A 17,405-nucleotide genomic window follows, 5' to 3' on the forward strand; every position below is an offset into this window, starting at 1 on the left:
CCTCGAGGCAAACCAAAGCCAATCAGATCTTGCATGATCTAATCTTTTTGACATCCGAATGCACAACTCTGCCATATTCGCATCTCCTGGATCATGCCTTCCATCTCTGGCAACTTGCTTTTTACCCTAATAGCTAATCCCTTGGTCAATCATGAAATATTTATTGTGTTGTTTTCTTTGTTGCCTCGATCTTCTCAATCACTCTAGGATGACTTTTAGTTGTCTTCCAGACCTTGAGCCTTAAACCCCTGCAAGTGCTCTACAACATGTCCCATGATTTGTGTGACCTTTCATTAAAGCCGACCAACCCTACAACAACCCTGTCGATGTAAATTCTATCTTTATCCAAACGTAGGTTTGCCACATTGACTCCATGTGGCATCCATATCGACTAACTGTTAGCTTGGCACTTCAAGTCAGTCCATGTAGGATCACTAACCAACCACCCTACCGGTTATTTACTTCTGTCAATTTCCTAACCCTTCCAATCTCAACCATTCTATCGGTTACCTTATCATATCTGCCCTCATCTTGAACTATTGATGGAACTCTCAAGCTGGTCTCCAGACTGGTAAATCCAAAGTATGCTCATTCCCACAAATGGGAAATCTTCTACAATTGCACCTTGCTTATATAACCAGTGGACTCATATACCGGTTACCACTCTTGATGACACCATGTCATCAACCTTCACAAGACTCCATCTTCTTTCACTGAGGTTAGATTCCTATGTTTGCACCTACTTGGCCTTTCTTCCTGATCAATGTTGTTCCTTCCTCTACCGATTTGTCAAGGTGACAAACACTTCAAACTTCCTTTGTACTGGCATCTCAATCATGCCTTCTCTTTTGGTTTAGTGCATAACCTTGATCTCATGCACTTAGGGCATTCCTTCAATTCACCGGTAGATCTGGTGTGATCCTTCAAGTGCTTTCCTTTACCTCTTCACTCTTATCTCTCCAAACTATAATGCACTTAATGCATAATAGGAGATATGCTCCACTTACTTGGTGGAGTAACACCATCTGCATTCTGCCATATGCTCATGTGATTTCCCTTTTGTGTAGCATCTCTTCAAACATGCACATGTCAACTGATGTGAGCACATTCATTGTGATTCATTTCTTCCCATGATGATTTCATCTTCATCCGGTGTGAGTCCTATTGTTCTACAACCTCAAAGCATACCGGTTCATTCTTCTCTTCTAGTGTTGATGTGATTCAGGTAATATTTTGCCTCTTCATCAAAAACAACCACTCAAACACCTTTCTATCTCATCACACAAGTCAAGCACTAACTTGTTGCACTGGTGACTCCTGAGGTCATCTTCCTTACCATTACCGGTGTTCTACAACACAAGGTGATATGCAAGATATCTCATATTGTACTTCTTCACAGCGGTGTTACACATACATCTCTACTACTGGTTGACATCAATGACAACACAATGTTAATGCATCAACAACTTTATTACATTGTCCCTTCTTGTGTTTAATGGTAAAGGTATATGACTGCAAATACTCTGCCCATTTAATATGCCTATGATTCAACTTTTCTTGTGATTTGAGAAAGCTAAGAGCTTGATTTTCAGTATAAACCACAAATTCTTTAGGCAGCAAATAATCCCTCCACTTCCTAAGGGATTGAACAAGTGTTAGGTCCCAGAGACAACTGAGAGGGGGGGTGAATCAGTTGTCCAATAAATTCAAGCAAAATTAACTTAACCAAAACATAATGCTTAATACCGATAAACCAAACTTTATGCCAGTAGATAGTTTTATCAATTAATTGCAATATCGGTAAAGAATAATGCATGAAACAGAAAGACAACAACATCCACAACACATAACACAAATATTTGTATGTGGAAACCCTGTAAGGGGAAAAACCATGGTGGGAAGCCTCACCCACAATCAAATGATACTACTGCAGATAGTATGTGTGTAAAATATGGATTCTGCACATGCAGAAAGGCCAACTGCCTAGAGCTCACTGCTCAATCACAAAATAAGAGTCAGACTGACTACAATTGGATGATTAAATCCAATGATAATCTACTGCATAAAATAGCATCTTCATATGCTAGATTCAGAATCAGTTTAGTTCTGATTGCCTTCACAAAAACCTTCCTTCAACCTTCAAATGATGTCTGCGTGTATAGCTCTGCTTATTTTCGCATATACCTTATTACAATTCTATTTCCCAATCACATATTAATCTCACAAATGAGATCATACATTTATACCATAACCTAAGACCAATTGAATAGGTCGTCTCACTAAAAGATATTACAATAAAATCAATTACAAATAAATCAATGTCTGATGCATGATGTCGGCTCAATACATTTACAATAATAATAAATCATCTCCATAACGTGTCGTGCTGATCTGGAATAGATATGCCTGTCAGTGCATATCCTGGACCTATTTCCCAGTAACAACAAATGTGCAAACCCAAATAAACAAATAACCAAATCACCAAAACCAAGTGATCAAATAATGTCTTCGACATAACCAAGTAGTCTCCAAGTCATTCCAAGTGCCAGTGAATAATATAGTCTATCGGTGAACCAAATACCGGTGACTGTGCATAAGTCTCTGACCTGCCGGTGAACATAACCAAAGATCTCCAAGTGCTGATAAGTGTTGACAAGTAATGATAGGTGTTGACATCAATGACAAAACCATATCAACATATCCAAAATACCAACAATCTCCCCCTTCGGCATTGATGGCAACACAAGATGGAAAAAACATCAAAGTGCCAAAATAGAAATGCTAAAAACCAAAAACCAACAATCTCCCAAAGAGACCGTTAATTCTCTCCAACAGTATCTCCCCCAAGTGATAATGTGTTTTTCCATATCAATCTCTCCCCCTTTGACATCAAATTCCAAAGCATTACAAAAACCAAATTAAATACAAAATACCAACTCATTATACCAACTACTCCCCCTGAGAAGTAGCTCTCCTCATCAAAGTCAGAATAAAAGATTTCTCTATTAATTCTGTCATTTGATGACAAACATCAACTTCCTAAATCTCTACCGGTGGGGGTAGGACTCCAATTTTCTCTCTAAGATATTCAAAATTTTCCTTAGGCAAAGGCTTTGTAAAAATATCGGCAATCTGCTCTTTAGTATTCACATAAACCAACTTCACTTCTTTTGCTTCAACATTCTCTTTTAGAAAATTAAATTTCATAGAAATATATTTAGTCTTAGAGTGAAATACCGGGTTCTTTGATATATCAATTGCTTCCATATTATCATAGTAAATAGTTATAGGTTCCTTGCATTTTACCTTTATGTCCTTCAACATTTGTTTGATCCATAATACCTATGTACAGTTAGTTGTTGCTACAACATATTATGATTCTGACGTTGATAGACTTGTACAACTCCGTTTCTTGCTCAACCATGAAATTAGTCTGCTACCAAGAAAAAATGCTCCGACGGTGGTGCTTTTTATGTCATCCACATCTCCTACCCAATTAGCATCTGTCTATGCACATAAATCAAAATTTTCATCTCTAGGATACCATAAACCAAGATTTGTAGTGCCTTGTAGGTACCGGAAAATCCTTTTCACTACTGATTCATGATTTTCTTTAGGATTACTCTGAAATATTGAAACAATACATACTACATTCATAATATCAGGTCTTGTTTGTGTCAAATACAAAAAACCTCCTATCATAGACTTGTATCTAGTCGGATTAACAGGTGTTGATTCATCCTTCAAAGATAATTTAACAGTTGTAGTCATAGGTGTGCCTACCGGTTTATAGTTTTCCATGCCAAATTTCTTTAGTAATTCCTTCAAGTACTTAGATTGACATAGGAATATACCTTTATCAGTCTGTGAAATCTGCAATCCTAAAAGGAATTTTATCTCTCTAATCATAGACATTTCAAATTCTTGCTGCATTTTGTTAGAAAAGTCTTTACACAAACCATCTTCTCCTCCAAAGATTATATTATCAACAAAAACTTCAATAACCATGATGTCATCATTAGTCACTTTGTAGTATAGATTGTTGTCAGCATTACCTTTAGTGTATCCAAGCTTCAAAAGATATTTGTCATATCTAGCATACCAAGCTCTAGGAGCTTGTTTCAATCCATATAAAGCTTTCCTTAACTTGCAAACCATGTCTTTGTTGTCTATCAAAGAAAATCCATTAGGTTGTTCAATATAAACTTCTTCTTCAAGATCTCCATTCAGAAATGCACATTTAACATCCATTTGATATACTTTGTAGTTTTTGTGTGCTGTAAAAGCCAATAAAAGTCTGACTGGCTCAATTCTAGCTATCAATGCAAAGGTTTCATTGTAATCAATTCCTTCTTTCTGTGAATATCCCTTACACACTAATCTTTCTTTGTTTCTGATTACTTTACCATCTTCATTAAGTTTATTTCTAAAAACCCATTAAGTTCCAATTACATTTTTGTCTTAAGGCCTGGGAACTAATGACCAAGTGTTATTCGTTTGAATTTGTTCCAATTCATCTACCATAGCTTTAATCTAATATTTATCTTAACATGCCTCATTAATTGATGTAGGTTCAATTTGAGAAATAAGACATACCTCTTCATTTGTCAATCTTCCTCTAGGCATAACTCCTTGAAATTTGTTTCCAATTATGTGATCTTCAGAATGATTCAGTCTTACATACCAGGGTGTTTTTAATTATTGTTGTTCTTCAGTAACTGTTGAATCTCCATATGATGCCGGTGTAACTGGATCACCATTCTATGTTGGTGTATTCATAGTAGGTTGATTTGTGATTATCTCTATTGCTAGTTTAGAGTCTATGTACCTTGAATTTCCTCTAAACTGTTCATCAATCTTCACATTTGCACTCTCAACAATTTTCTGCAATCTCTTGTTAAAACATCTATATGCCTTGCTCTTAGATGAATAACCAAGAAATATGCATTCATCACTTCTAGGATCAAATTTGCCAATATACTGATGTCTTCTAATATAGCATTTACTTCCAAATATTTTGAAATATTTAAGAGTAGGAGTATTACCAAACCGTAGATCATGTGGGGTCTTACCAGTTTCACCCCTGATGTGAACTCTGTTGAATGTATAAACCATTGTATTGACCGCTTCTCTCCAGTATATATGAGGTAGATTTGCTTTTGATATCATACTTTTGGCTGCATCCAAGATTGTTTTGTTTTTCCTTTCCACAACTCCATTCTGTTGGGGTGTCTGGGGTGTTGATAATTGTCTTCTAATCCCATTCACTTAACAGAATGTATTAAATTCCTTAGATGTGAATTCACCTCCTTGATCTGATCTCAAACATTTGATTTTCTTGTCGGCTTCATTTTCTACCATCACCCTGAATAGTTTGAATATCCTAAATGCTTCAGATTTCTCCTTAAGAAAAGTAACCCAACACATTCTAGAATAGTCATCAATGATTAGCATAAAATACCTATCTCCTTATATACTTCTAGTTCTTGCTGGACCACATAAATCAGTATGAATTAAATCAAGAACATTGTTAGACTTTTCTGGAATACTCTTGAAAGTTGCTCTAACTTGCTTTCCAAACTAACATTCCTTACATACCGGATTGTGAGGTTTAACAATCTTAGGTAAATCTCTTACCACCTTAGTTGTACTGATTTTCAAAATGCAATCAAAATTTACATGACAAAATCTCCTACGCCATAAGTAACTCTCATTAATATGTGCAATCAAACATGCTTTCTCATTGTTGTTCAAATGAAAGATATTACCTCTAGTCTGATTACTGGTTGCAATTTCCAAACCAGTTTTGTTTAAGATTTTGCATTTACCATTCTTGAATTGTAACTGAAATCATTTCTCAACTAATTGACCAACACTCAAAAGATTGTGCTTCAAACCTTTAACATAGTAAACATTATCAGTATTGTGCTTACCATCAAAATATATAGTTCCTTTTCCTTTGATCAAACAATCTTTATCATCTCCAAATCTTATTAGACCTCCATTGTATTCCTGAAAGCTTAAGAATTTACTCTTATCACTAGTCATGTGATGTGAACATCCTGAATCAATAATCCATTCATCCTTATCTTCAACTTTAGCTGCCAGGGCTTGCTCTACTGGTTGAACAATAGGTGTTGGTTGATCTTCTGTTATAGAAACAAAAGCCCATCCATTGTCTTTCGGATCTTCATCAAAATCATCAGTAACTCCTTCATCAGCATAATAACAAGATTTGTCTCTATTCTTCTTAAACTTGTATTTCTGATAGTCAGGGTTAGGCTTATATGTTCTTTTAGCTTCTTCTCTTAATCTTGCATGTATATCAGGACATCTAGAATCTATATGACCAATCTTATTATAGTTAAAGCATTTAAAGGATGCTTTACCTTCATACTTACTTCCAATTGGACCTTTAGCCATTTTCCTTGCAAATAGTGCTTCAAGTTCTTCAAGTTCTTCATTTTCTCTCCTGCTTTCTTCAAGTTCTCTTGCATAGAAGGCTTTCCAATCAGATTTATCAGATGATTATGATGATGCTACAGTTGATGATGATGCCTTGAAAGCTAGATCTGTCTTAATAGTAGTAAAAGGACCAAATTCCTCAAGCTCAAAAGCTGAAAGTTTTCCAACCAAGGTGTCTCTAGATACTGATGCATTAGGCATTGTTCTCAATTCATTTATAGCAGTAACTTTCATTTTATATGCCAGTGGCAAAGCTCTTAAAACTTTAGAAACAATCTCATCTTCACTTAAGGTTCCTCCACAACATTGTATACCCAAAACAATTTCATTTACTCTTTCCATAGAAGCAGAAATTCTTTCTTCTTCTTCCATTTTCAGACTTTCATACCTGACTCGAAAGCATTCAAGTTTTGCAATTTTGACCATAGAATCTCCTTCATTCAATGTTTCTAGTTTGTCCCAAATAGCTTTACTAGTAGATCTGTCTGACAATCCCATGACTTGCTGATCTGATAATGCGCTCAAAAGTGCTTCTCTTGCTTTGCAATCATTTTCCTCATCTTTAGCCAAGTTAGGTGGATTAGGTTGACCTTGATTAGGAGCAGTATAGCCATTCTTTGTAACATCCCATATGTCCTTTCCAATGCAATTCAAATGTGTCTTAATCCTGATCTTCCATATGCCATAGTTAGTTCCATCAAGTTTCAGACTGTCCTTCTTGAAATAGTTAGAAGACATTGGATCTTCTCAAGCTATTAAACTTTTGCAAAAAGAGGACTAAGATTTGATACCAATTGTTAGGTCCTAGAGACAACTGAGAGGGGGGGGTGAATCAATTCTCCAATAAATTCAAGCAAAATTAACTTAACCAAAACTTAATGCTTAATACCAGTAAACCAAACTTTATGCCGGTAGATAGTTTTATTAGTTAATTGCAGTACCGGTAAAAATTAATGCATGAAACAGGAAGACAACAACATCCACAACACATAACACAAATATTTATATGTGGAAACCCTATAAGGAGAAAAACCATAGTGGGAAGCCTTACCCACAATCAAATGATACTACTGCAAATAGTATGTGTGTACAATATGGATTCTGCACATGCAGAAAGGCTAGCTGCCTAGAGCTCACTGCTCAACCACAAAATGAGAGTCACACTGACTACAATTGGATGATTAAAACCAGTGATAATGTATTGCATAAAATAGCATCTTCATATGTTGGATTCAGTACCGGTTTAGTTCTGATTGCTTTCACAAAAACCTTCCTTCAACCTTCAAATGATGTCTATGTGTATAGCTCTGCTTATTTTCACATAAATCTTATTACAATTATTTTTCCCAATTGCATATCAAACTTACAAATGAGATCTTACATTTATACCATAACCTAAGACCAATTGAATAGGTCGGCTCACTAAAAGATATTACAATAAAATCAATTACAAATAAATCAATATTCGATGCATGATGTCGTCTCAATACATTTATAATAATAATAAATCATCTCCATAATGTGTCATGCTGATCTAGAATAGATATGCCTATCGGTGCATATCCTAGACCTATTTGCCGGTAAAAGAAAATATGCAAACCCGAATAAACAAATAACCAAATCGCCATAACCAAGTGATCAAATAATGTCTTCGACATAACCAAGTAGTCTCCAAGTCATTCCAAGTGTCAGTGAACAATATAATCTGTCGATGAACCAAATACCGATGACTGTACATAAGTCTCTGACTTGCCGGTGAACATAACCAAAGATCTCCAAGTCTTGATAAGTGTTGACAAGTGATGACAGATGTTGACATCAATGACAAAACCATATCAACATATCCAAAATACCAACAACAAGTGCATATAACTCCAAATCATAAGAGGAAGACCTTTTCTTGGAATCATTGAGCTTCTCACTTAAAAATACAACTGGTCTATTGTCTTGACTTAAGACTGCTCCAACTGCTATGTTGCTTGCATCACATTCAATGGTGAAGAGCTTGTCAAAGCTTGGAAGAACTAGTACTGGTTGAGTAGCCACCTGTGTCTTCAAGAGATCAAATCCTCTTTGTGCTTCTTTTCTCCATTGGAACTTAGTCTTCACACCTCCTTTGATTGTGACAAGCATGGGTGCACATATCTCATTGAACCCTTTGATGAACTTCCTATAGAATTGTTCCAAGCCATGAAAACTCCTTACTTCACTTGTTGTCTTAGGTGTAGGCCAACTAATTATGGCTTCCACTTTAGAGGTATCCATCTTCAAATCACCTCTTGAGATTACAAACCCAAGATATATCAACTCCTGTTTCATGAACTCACATTTCTCCAAATTGATGGTTAGTTGCTCATCACATAGTTTCTTTAATACAATCTCTATATGCTTAAGCTGTTCATCTTAAAACTTGCTAAAAATCAAGATGTCATCTAAATAAAAAACAACAAATTTACCAATGTAATCCTTGATTACTTCATTCATGAGTCTCATGAATGTGCTAGGGGCATTTGTGAGTCCAAATGGCATAACAAGTCATTCACAAATTCCTTCTATGGTTTTGAATGTTGTCTTCCTTTCATCTCCCTCCTTGATTCTGATTTGGTGGTAACCACCCTTGAGGTCTATCTTGGTGAAGTATTCAGCACCTCCTAATAAATCCATCAAATCTTCAATCCTTGGAATGGGAAATCTATACCTGATTGTAATCTGGTTGATAGCTCTAGAATCAATGAAAAGTCTCCAAGTACCTCCCTTCCTTGGGGCCAAAACGGTGGGAAATGTACATGGGCTGATTCTCTTCCTTATCAGTCCATTATCCAAGAGTTCTTATATTTTCTTAGATACCTCTTTATTATGCTTCGGTGTCATTTTATAAGCTTCTTTATTAGGCAATGAGGCTCCGGGTATGAAGTCAATTTGGTGACTTTGGCACCTTGAGGAGGTAAGGTTGCAGGTGTTCCATCACTGATAATGTCTTTAAACTGATTTAGAATCTGTTGCACTTCATTGGGAATGCATTCTTTCTTATCCTTGCTTTCTTCTTTTGTTTTTACTACAAGTGCAAACCCCTCTCCTTCTCCTTCCTTGAGTGTGTTAATGAAATCTTTCTCACCAACTAGTAGAACATTAGGACCCTTAGATTTGCCCTCTTCTTGGTTTCCTATTGACTGAATTTTATAGGTGATCCCATTTTTTTGAAAAGTATATGCATTCTTCTTCCCATGGTGTATTGCTTTTCTATCAAACTGCCAAGGCCTACCTAGGAGTAGGTGGCAAGCATTCATTGGCAATATTTCACACAATATTTTGTCCTTGTGGCCTTCTATAGTGAACCCCACCCAGGTTTGTTCATTCACTATAACATGTTGCCCCTTGTTAAGCCAAGTAACCCTATAAGGATCACTATGTGGGGTTATTTGTAGGTTAATCTTACTCACTGCTTCTTCCGATACTACGTTATCAGTTGAACCTGAATCCACCACCACTCTACATACTTTAACCATGATCTTGAATTTTATCCTAAACAAGGATCTCCTTTGGTTAGGTTCCTCTTTAACTAGTTCTTTGATCAGGACTCTTCTCATCATGAGATTCTCTCCAACCTCTGAATCTAAACTTACCTCTGATGCTTGTTGGTATTATGGATGTGTTGCATTGGTTTTGTCATTGATGTCAACACTTATCAACACTTATCTTTCTAGAGATCTTTGGTTATGTTCACCGGCAAGTTACTGACTTATGCACAGTCACCGGTATTTGGTTCACCGGCAGGTTATATCATTCACCGGCACTCGGGGTGACTTGTTATCATCTGGAGATCACTTGGTTATGTCGAAGACATGGTTTGGACACTTGGTTTTGGTATTCTGGTTATTGTTCTAATCGGGTTGACATATTTGTTGTTACTGGCAAATTGGTCTAGGTTATGGACCAACACACATTATCTATTCCAGATCAGCACGACATGTTATGTAGATGATTTAATCAAATGGTATTGTTGTAATTACATTGAGCCGACATGATGCATCGCATCTTTACTTACTTGTTGTAATTGATTTTATTGCAATATTCTTTATTAGCCGACCTACACATTTGGTGTTAGGTTTTGGTATATATGTAAGATCTCATTTGTGAGATGATGTAATAAGGCAGAAGGAAGATAATGGTATATGGTTATGATATTGTAACATGGTATGTGTGAATATTGAAGATCATATGAGCATACCATAGAGAAGGTGATTATCAGAGCTTAACTGGTACTGAATCCAGTGTTGGAGATGCTACTTTGAGCAGTACATTATCATTGGATTTAATCATCCAATTGTAGTCAGTGGGACTCCTATTTTGTGATTGAGCAGTGAGCTCTAGGCGGTTGGCCTTTCTGCATGTGCAGACCCCATTTATACACACATACTATCTATAGTAGTATCATCTAAATGTGGGTAAGGTTTCCCACCATTGTTTTCCCCTTACAGGGTTTCCATGTACAAATCTATGTGTTATGTGTTGTGGATGTTGTTTCTCTTTCTATTTCATGCATTATGTTTCACCAGTATTAATATTAACAGTTAATCTGTTAACCGACATTAAGTTTGGTTTACCGGTATTATGTATTAAGTTTGATTAAGTTAAATTTGGGTTAAAATTAATAGTCAACTGATTCACTCCCCCCTCTCAGTTGCCTCTGGGTCCTAACAATGCCTTCATATTTGTTGCATCTTCTTGAATATAGTTTACTCTCCTCTCACCTCCTTGGGATGAAGAATACTTCTCAGGACATCTACAGGTCGGGTGTCCAATTTGATGGCAATTGTAGCACTTCATTATGGAAAAATATGACCCTCTTCTTGATCCATTAGAACTTCCTCTACTAGAGTTGATAGATCCCCTTCCTCTATAGCTGCTCTTGTTATTGGAATCCCCACTTTTCTCTACCAACTTGGATTCCCCTTGAGATCTTTGGTCTACACTCCTTCCACCATAGCTACCTCTATGACCTTTTCCATCTCTTCCCCTACCTATGTCTCTATTGCTTTGCTCTTGTTTCTTTTTACTCTTCTCTTCCACCTTGAGTTCCAATTGATAGTACTTGTGAATAGTACTAGGACACAACAAACACAACTCTTCTTGTATATTCCATCTCAAGCCATTCAAATACTTGGATACCTTGATGATTTCATCTTCCACCACCTTGGATCTCAAACACAACTTCTAAAATTTCTCAGTGTAGCTGCTCACATCTAACTCTCTTTGTCTCAAGTTTTGTTTCTTCTTGTGTAATTGAATTTCACAGTCTTCAGGGATATATGCTTCTTTCACCTTGGCTAGCATTCCTTTCTAGGTGGCAATTGGGTTCTTACCCTCCTTTTGTCTCTCCTCTTGGATGAACTTCCACCAAGTCAAGGCTACTCCTCTCAATCTAGATTTGGCTACCTTCACCTTTTATGCTTCAATAATCCCATCACATTCGAAGTGATTCTCCAATCCTTCAATCCATTCCATGACTACTTCTGGTTCTATTTTCCACAAAAAAGTGGCACTCCTAAGGACTTTCCTCCTAAGGCTTTGATGGCTCTAAGGAAAGGTTCTTCAGGTAGAATACGATCTAGTTCAGATGTGCTATCCTCTTCTACTACTTCTTGACCCTTCCCTTCATTGACCTTGATTGTCACCTTCTCAGTCTTGTCTTCAACTACGTCTAGTTTATTCTCCAATTGTTGTAATCTTACCCTGAGGAGTCTATTCTCTTCCTCCTGGTCTTCTACCTTCTTGGATAACTCTACATTGGTCACCATCTTGAGACTATTTTCTCCTACTGACTCAGTCTCTGACATGAACTGGCTCCTTCCCAAATCTTAGGTGGCTCTGATACCACTTTGATAGGGAGAGGATCTCAAGGAGATTTTTACCTTGCTCAATAGGTAGTTGGGTTATGTTTTAGTGGGATCCTTTCACTCTTCACTTGTCTTTTAACAAACCAAAACACTCAAACTCTCTTGGAGTGCTCCCTATCAAGTTGTGCTCAATAGTTGCTTCAAGCATGGTTGAGATTCACAAGGGTAAATCCAACCTTTAAGTTATTCAATCCCCTAACATGTCCTTGCATGGGTTGTAATGGTTGTTCTAAAGGTGTTTCCATGTCATTCAACTAGTTCTTCAATTGGCTTTCCATTATTTCTCCATTATTCCCTCTTTCTCCTATTTTCTAGGCCTAGTAGCCCTAGAGCCCCAATTAGCCCTACCTTGCCAGTTTTGGGGAAATTATTCAAAAATAACTTAAAGAACCTTCCAACATATTTGGTGATCTGTGTACCCTTTTAGATGAACTTATGGATCCACTGGGTGAGACAGTCAGGTCTGTCTGTACTGGTATGGATCCCAAAAATGGCATTTATAAAGGGTTTAGGACTTAGCAGTCTTCTCCAATGGGCTTTGTTGTTTTCTCTATTCTTTCACACCTCCACCTTTTTACATAGACTCTTCCACACATCACTCTCTCATGCCAAACACTTGGCACCTTCACAAGTGATCATCCCTGAAAGCATATGCCACATTTCAATCATTTTCCTAACTGAGCTATGACTGAGCTCGCCTAGGAAATGATGGCAAGTTGATTCCAAATAACTTCTAGGCCCTTATAAAGCATATATACACTATACAAGGGTTCCATAACTTGAGTCCCAAGGGTTATTGAGAAAAACTCAAGGGATTTCAAGATGGAACCATGACTGGGCTCTTGAACCCTTGCTCAAGCTGAGAGCAATGCAAATTTATAAACACACTTCAAACCTGCACTAAAAGCAATTAAAAACACCTTCTGAGTACTACAATTTCATACACCAAACAATCATGAAAGAAATATAGCATTATCAATCCATTTGGTACAAATTGCTGCTCCAAAATGAGAAAATTACAAGGTAAAATCTGGAAAGTGTCTTCTAAATCTATTCAAACTTGCTCAAGGATTTTTTCAACCCATGTAAAATCATTCTTAGATAATTTTATATGCCATATTGATCCTAACCAACTCTTCATCAGTTTCCTAACCACCGATTTGCTAAAAAATGCAAAGTTGCTCAAAAGTTGCAAAAAGTTGTCAAGCAACAATGACAACTTTTGCTCAAATGTGCATTTTTTGCATTTTATGCATTTCTACTCATCCTAAACCTCTTAGGATGACTCCATAACATTAAAATGACATGCCTAAATTCCTAATGAGGCTTAACAAGACATTTTACCTCAAAATGCAAATTTATGCCATTTTAGGCTTACAAGGGCTCACGAGCCAAATTTTGAGCAAACAAACAACCTAGGGGACAATCACCCTTCAAATGACTATCCAACACACATGTGGACGTCTGAGTAGTCCATTATTCATGAATATAATCCCAAATAAGGACTATCACACCAAAATCTGGAAAGTGCATCAACAAAATGGCTCGAAGCTAGGTGCTCCTACACCAGTGGTGTAACTCTGTGGTTACTGAATGGTTGAGGTAGGATTTTAACTATATATTTCTGGAAGAAGACTTGAAAAAGGTCCGAGAAATTTTAAGAAAAAATAGCAGACTTTGATTTGAATATTGTGGATTTTCAATGAAGACATTTTATCAGTGAACAAAATTATACATTTTCAGCAGCTTTCAAATCTGTGTGTTTGAATGTGGAAAGAAAAATCTCTGTTGGGATATATCTGTTTGTGCAAAATTTGTTGCTTCTTTGATTATCCACTTTTTATATGTTTGTGAATGAATTTGATAAGTATTCCTTTGGTTAACTTTGTGTGGATGTTCTGATTCCCCTTGTCTTGTGAGACACAAGAGAGACTCAATCAGAGTCTATGATATTATGGTTTCTTTAATTAAAAAAATTATGATAAGTGAAGCTATTTTGGTTGTAAATCTGTGGGTTTACATATAGAGTATTCATTTTCCTAGTGTTCATGTGGTGTTGACTTATGAATGTGAAATGCCTTTTCTCGCTTTTTGGTTAAAAGTGAAGTTGATATTTGTGTGTGTTAAAAAATTAATTGAATATCATACGGGAAGTTGTACCCTTATGCAGAGGGTAAACTATTCATCAGTTTACCCAACTATTGGTTCAATTTGCCTTTCACAAAACTAAGGGCATACATGAGTCATTCATCGTAAAATTAAGAAAGGCAAAATTTGTTAACCAACACCCTACATTGACAGAGTTCTCGTCTGCGAACCTTCAGTTTAGCTCAAATCTTTTGGAAATGCAACATGAGCATTTGCATTATAAAAACATAGCTTCCAACATATTGTCGATCATCTGGCACCAACATCTGGCAGGGAGAATTGGATTGGCATAAAAACTCCCCTTAAGCCAGAGGCTATAATCTAATTCCCGGAGGAATTTATAGTGCTTAAATCCAATGTGGATCTATTTCTTGCATCTAAGTCACTCTTTCTCACCCATGTCTTCTTCATCTGGTCTCTGATCTATTCAACTTTTACTTTTCCCTTCTCATCTGCCTTTGCATTCTTATTCTTATCTTTCAGAGCCTTCTTGTTTGCATTCTTGCTTCTGCAAAACTTAGCCATGTGACTGGATTTGTTGTAATTATAGAAAACAACATTGTACTTTTGATTAGGTCTAAAATTTTCTTGATTTGTCCTTGATTTGCATTGATTAGAAATATGTCCAAATATTCCACAAGCATAGCATCTAACATTTCTCCTATTCTGAAAGATATTCATCACACTTCTGCATACATTTGCCTTATGACCATACTTATTACACTTGAAACATTGACAAGTAAAAGATGGACCATTATTGTTCATCCAATTTTTACACTGACTAGCCACATGACCAAATTTATTACAAATAAAATAATTACCATTGAATTTATAAGCATTAGTTCTCCTTACTGAAGGCTTTCTTGAGTTTTTCTTCTATTGTTGAGTCTTAGGATTACTTTGACTAGATCCAGAACTTTCTCCTTTCTCATATCTAAGACCTTGAGTATCATTAGGATTCTTCTAACTGGCAAGCATCTCATCAAGCTTGGCTGAGCTGACCCGAAACTTCTCCTTGTACTCATTTGGAACATCAAGATCATATCTAATAAGAATGATCTACCTTTCAAGATCTTCCTCAAGTTGTCTAGCATCTTGCAAGTCAAGCTTCAGTTGTCCATTCTCACTCAAAGTCTACAACATTCTTTAGATTTTCCTTTCAGGGAATAAGAAAGCTTCTTCTCAATCTTCTTTCTTTCTTCAATCTCTTTTTTCAATCTCATCACAATAGCTTCCATCTCATTCTTCTAGACAGTATTAGCACTAGCAAATCTGTCACAGTCTTTTGTCTTCTCCTTCAAGACTTCTTCATCAATGCTCTAACTTTCTTTATGCTTAAGTTGATCAACAAGTTCCTTTCTCTTTTCCTTTGACTTGTTCAACTGAATCCTTTAATGTTTCAATGTATTCTTTAGCATTTTTGTGATAGACTTATAAAGCATTGAGAGGGGGGGTGAATCAATGACAGCAAAAACAATACCACTTGAAAAATAGATCTGTAAAGATACTTAACCAGTTTACTTAATATTATGCATGCAATCCAAAATAATATTAAAGCATCCACAACAAGTAAAACATCCACCATAACACAAGTTTTATACATGGAAAACCCAACTGGGAAACCACGGTGAGATGGGGCTCAAAAGTTAACTATCTGCAGTAATGGGTAACTCAACGGTTAAGGTCTACAAAAGTACTCTACTAGGAGTGAATCCTGTTAAAGATCCCAAAGCTCTATTAGGAGCTATACCTTGTTAACGGTACTACCCTGTTAGGAGTAACCTTGATAGAGGATTTAAAATCCAAACTAATGGATCACCTTGTTACAGGATTTTTACAATGAATCTTGTTAGAGCTTACCTAGTTAGGGGATTTGACTTTTGTAGCAATAGGTGGTGTGATCTAGAAGTAGAACAACTTGCTTGAATAGATCCTCTTTTTCTCACTCAAAACTACATCACCAACATACTTTTTAATGCCTTCAACAACTCAACACTTCTATCTCGCATCATAAAAATAGTGTAGCGTCGTAAATTGTACGCACTTGCTAGGGTGGTACAATTTCACACCTAGTTTAGCACCCGCCTTGGCGCATTTTGCATTTTGCATTGCATTTCCCCTTTAGCACTTAATTAATTAAATTAATTAGGTCTAAGGTTCTATTTTATCATCTCCTATATCATAAAATTGGGCCCTTTTCATTAAAGTGTGCCCCTTTCATTTTATTCTTCCAATACATCATTTAATCAAAAACCCTAATTAGGTCCTATTTTGAACTTGGGGGCTTGATTTCGGGGGTCAAAACATCTCGAAATCACCTGTAACTTCGGGATTCTCTCTAAAATCATCATATCCGACGGCCCTGAAAATTTGGTGAAAAGTTGTCGGGACCATGGCGCCCGGAGTGCAACATGGTCCCGGACATTTTTCCCGAAATTTTAGGAACGCAATCCAATCATAAAATAAAGCTTAACCCCAAGAAATTGGCGGGATATTCAATCTCTAGGTCGGCCAAAAGTCAAAATTAAGACCTAGGGTTTCATATATAAGAGCTCTCTTTCTTCATTTGAAAGGATCCGAATTTTGGTTTTCAGGGACCTTCTATGCAGTGAAAGAGCAGATCTTTGAAGACTTCAATAACATTCAACATCCATCCATCAAGCATTCATCAATTTCATTCATTTAGGGCTTGGGAGACATTGAAGAACAATAGGAGATTACCGACTGAAGATTGGCTTGTACTCCTCCCTTGAGGGTTGGGTATGATTTCATGTTGTTTTCATGTCTTTGCATAAGCTTCAATATATCCTTTATTCATGCTTTAGATCACTTTGCATCTTGATTTAGAGCATTTACATTATCATTTACAAGCAATTAGGGTTTACTTTCTAGGTT

This window comes from Cryptomeria japonica, chromosome 5, assembly GCF_030272615.1.
Source record: "Cryptomeria japonica chromosome 5, Sugi_1.0, whole genome shotgun sequence".
NCBI lineage: Eukaryota > Viridiplantae > Streptophyta > Pinopsida > Cupressales > Cupressaceae > Cryptomeria > Cryptomeria japonica.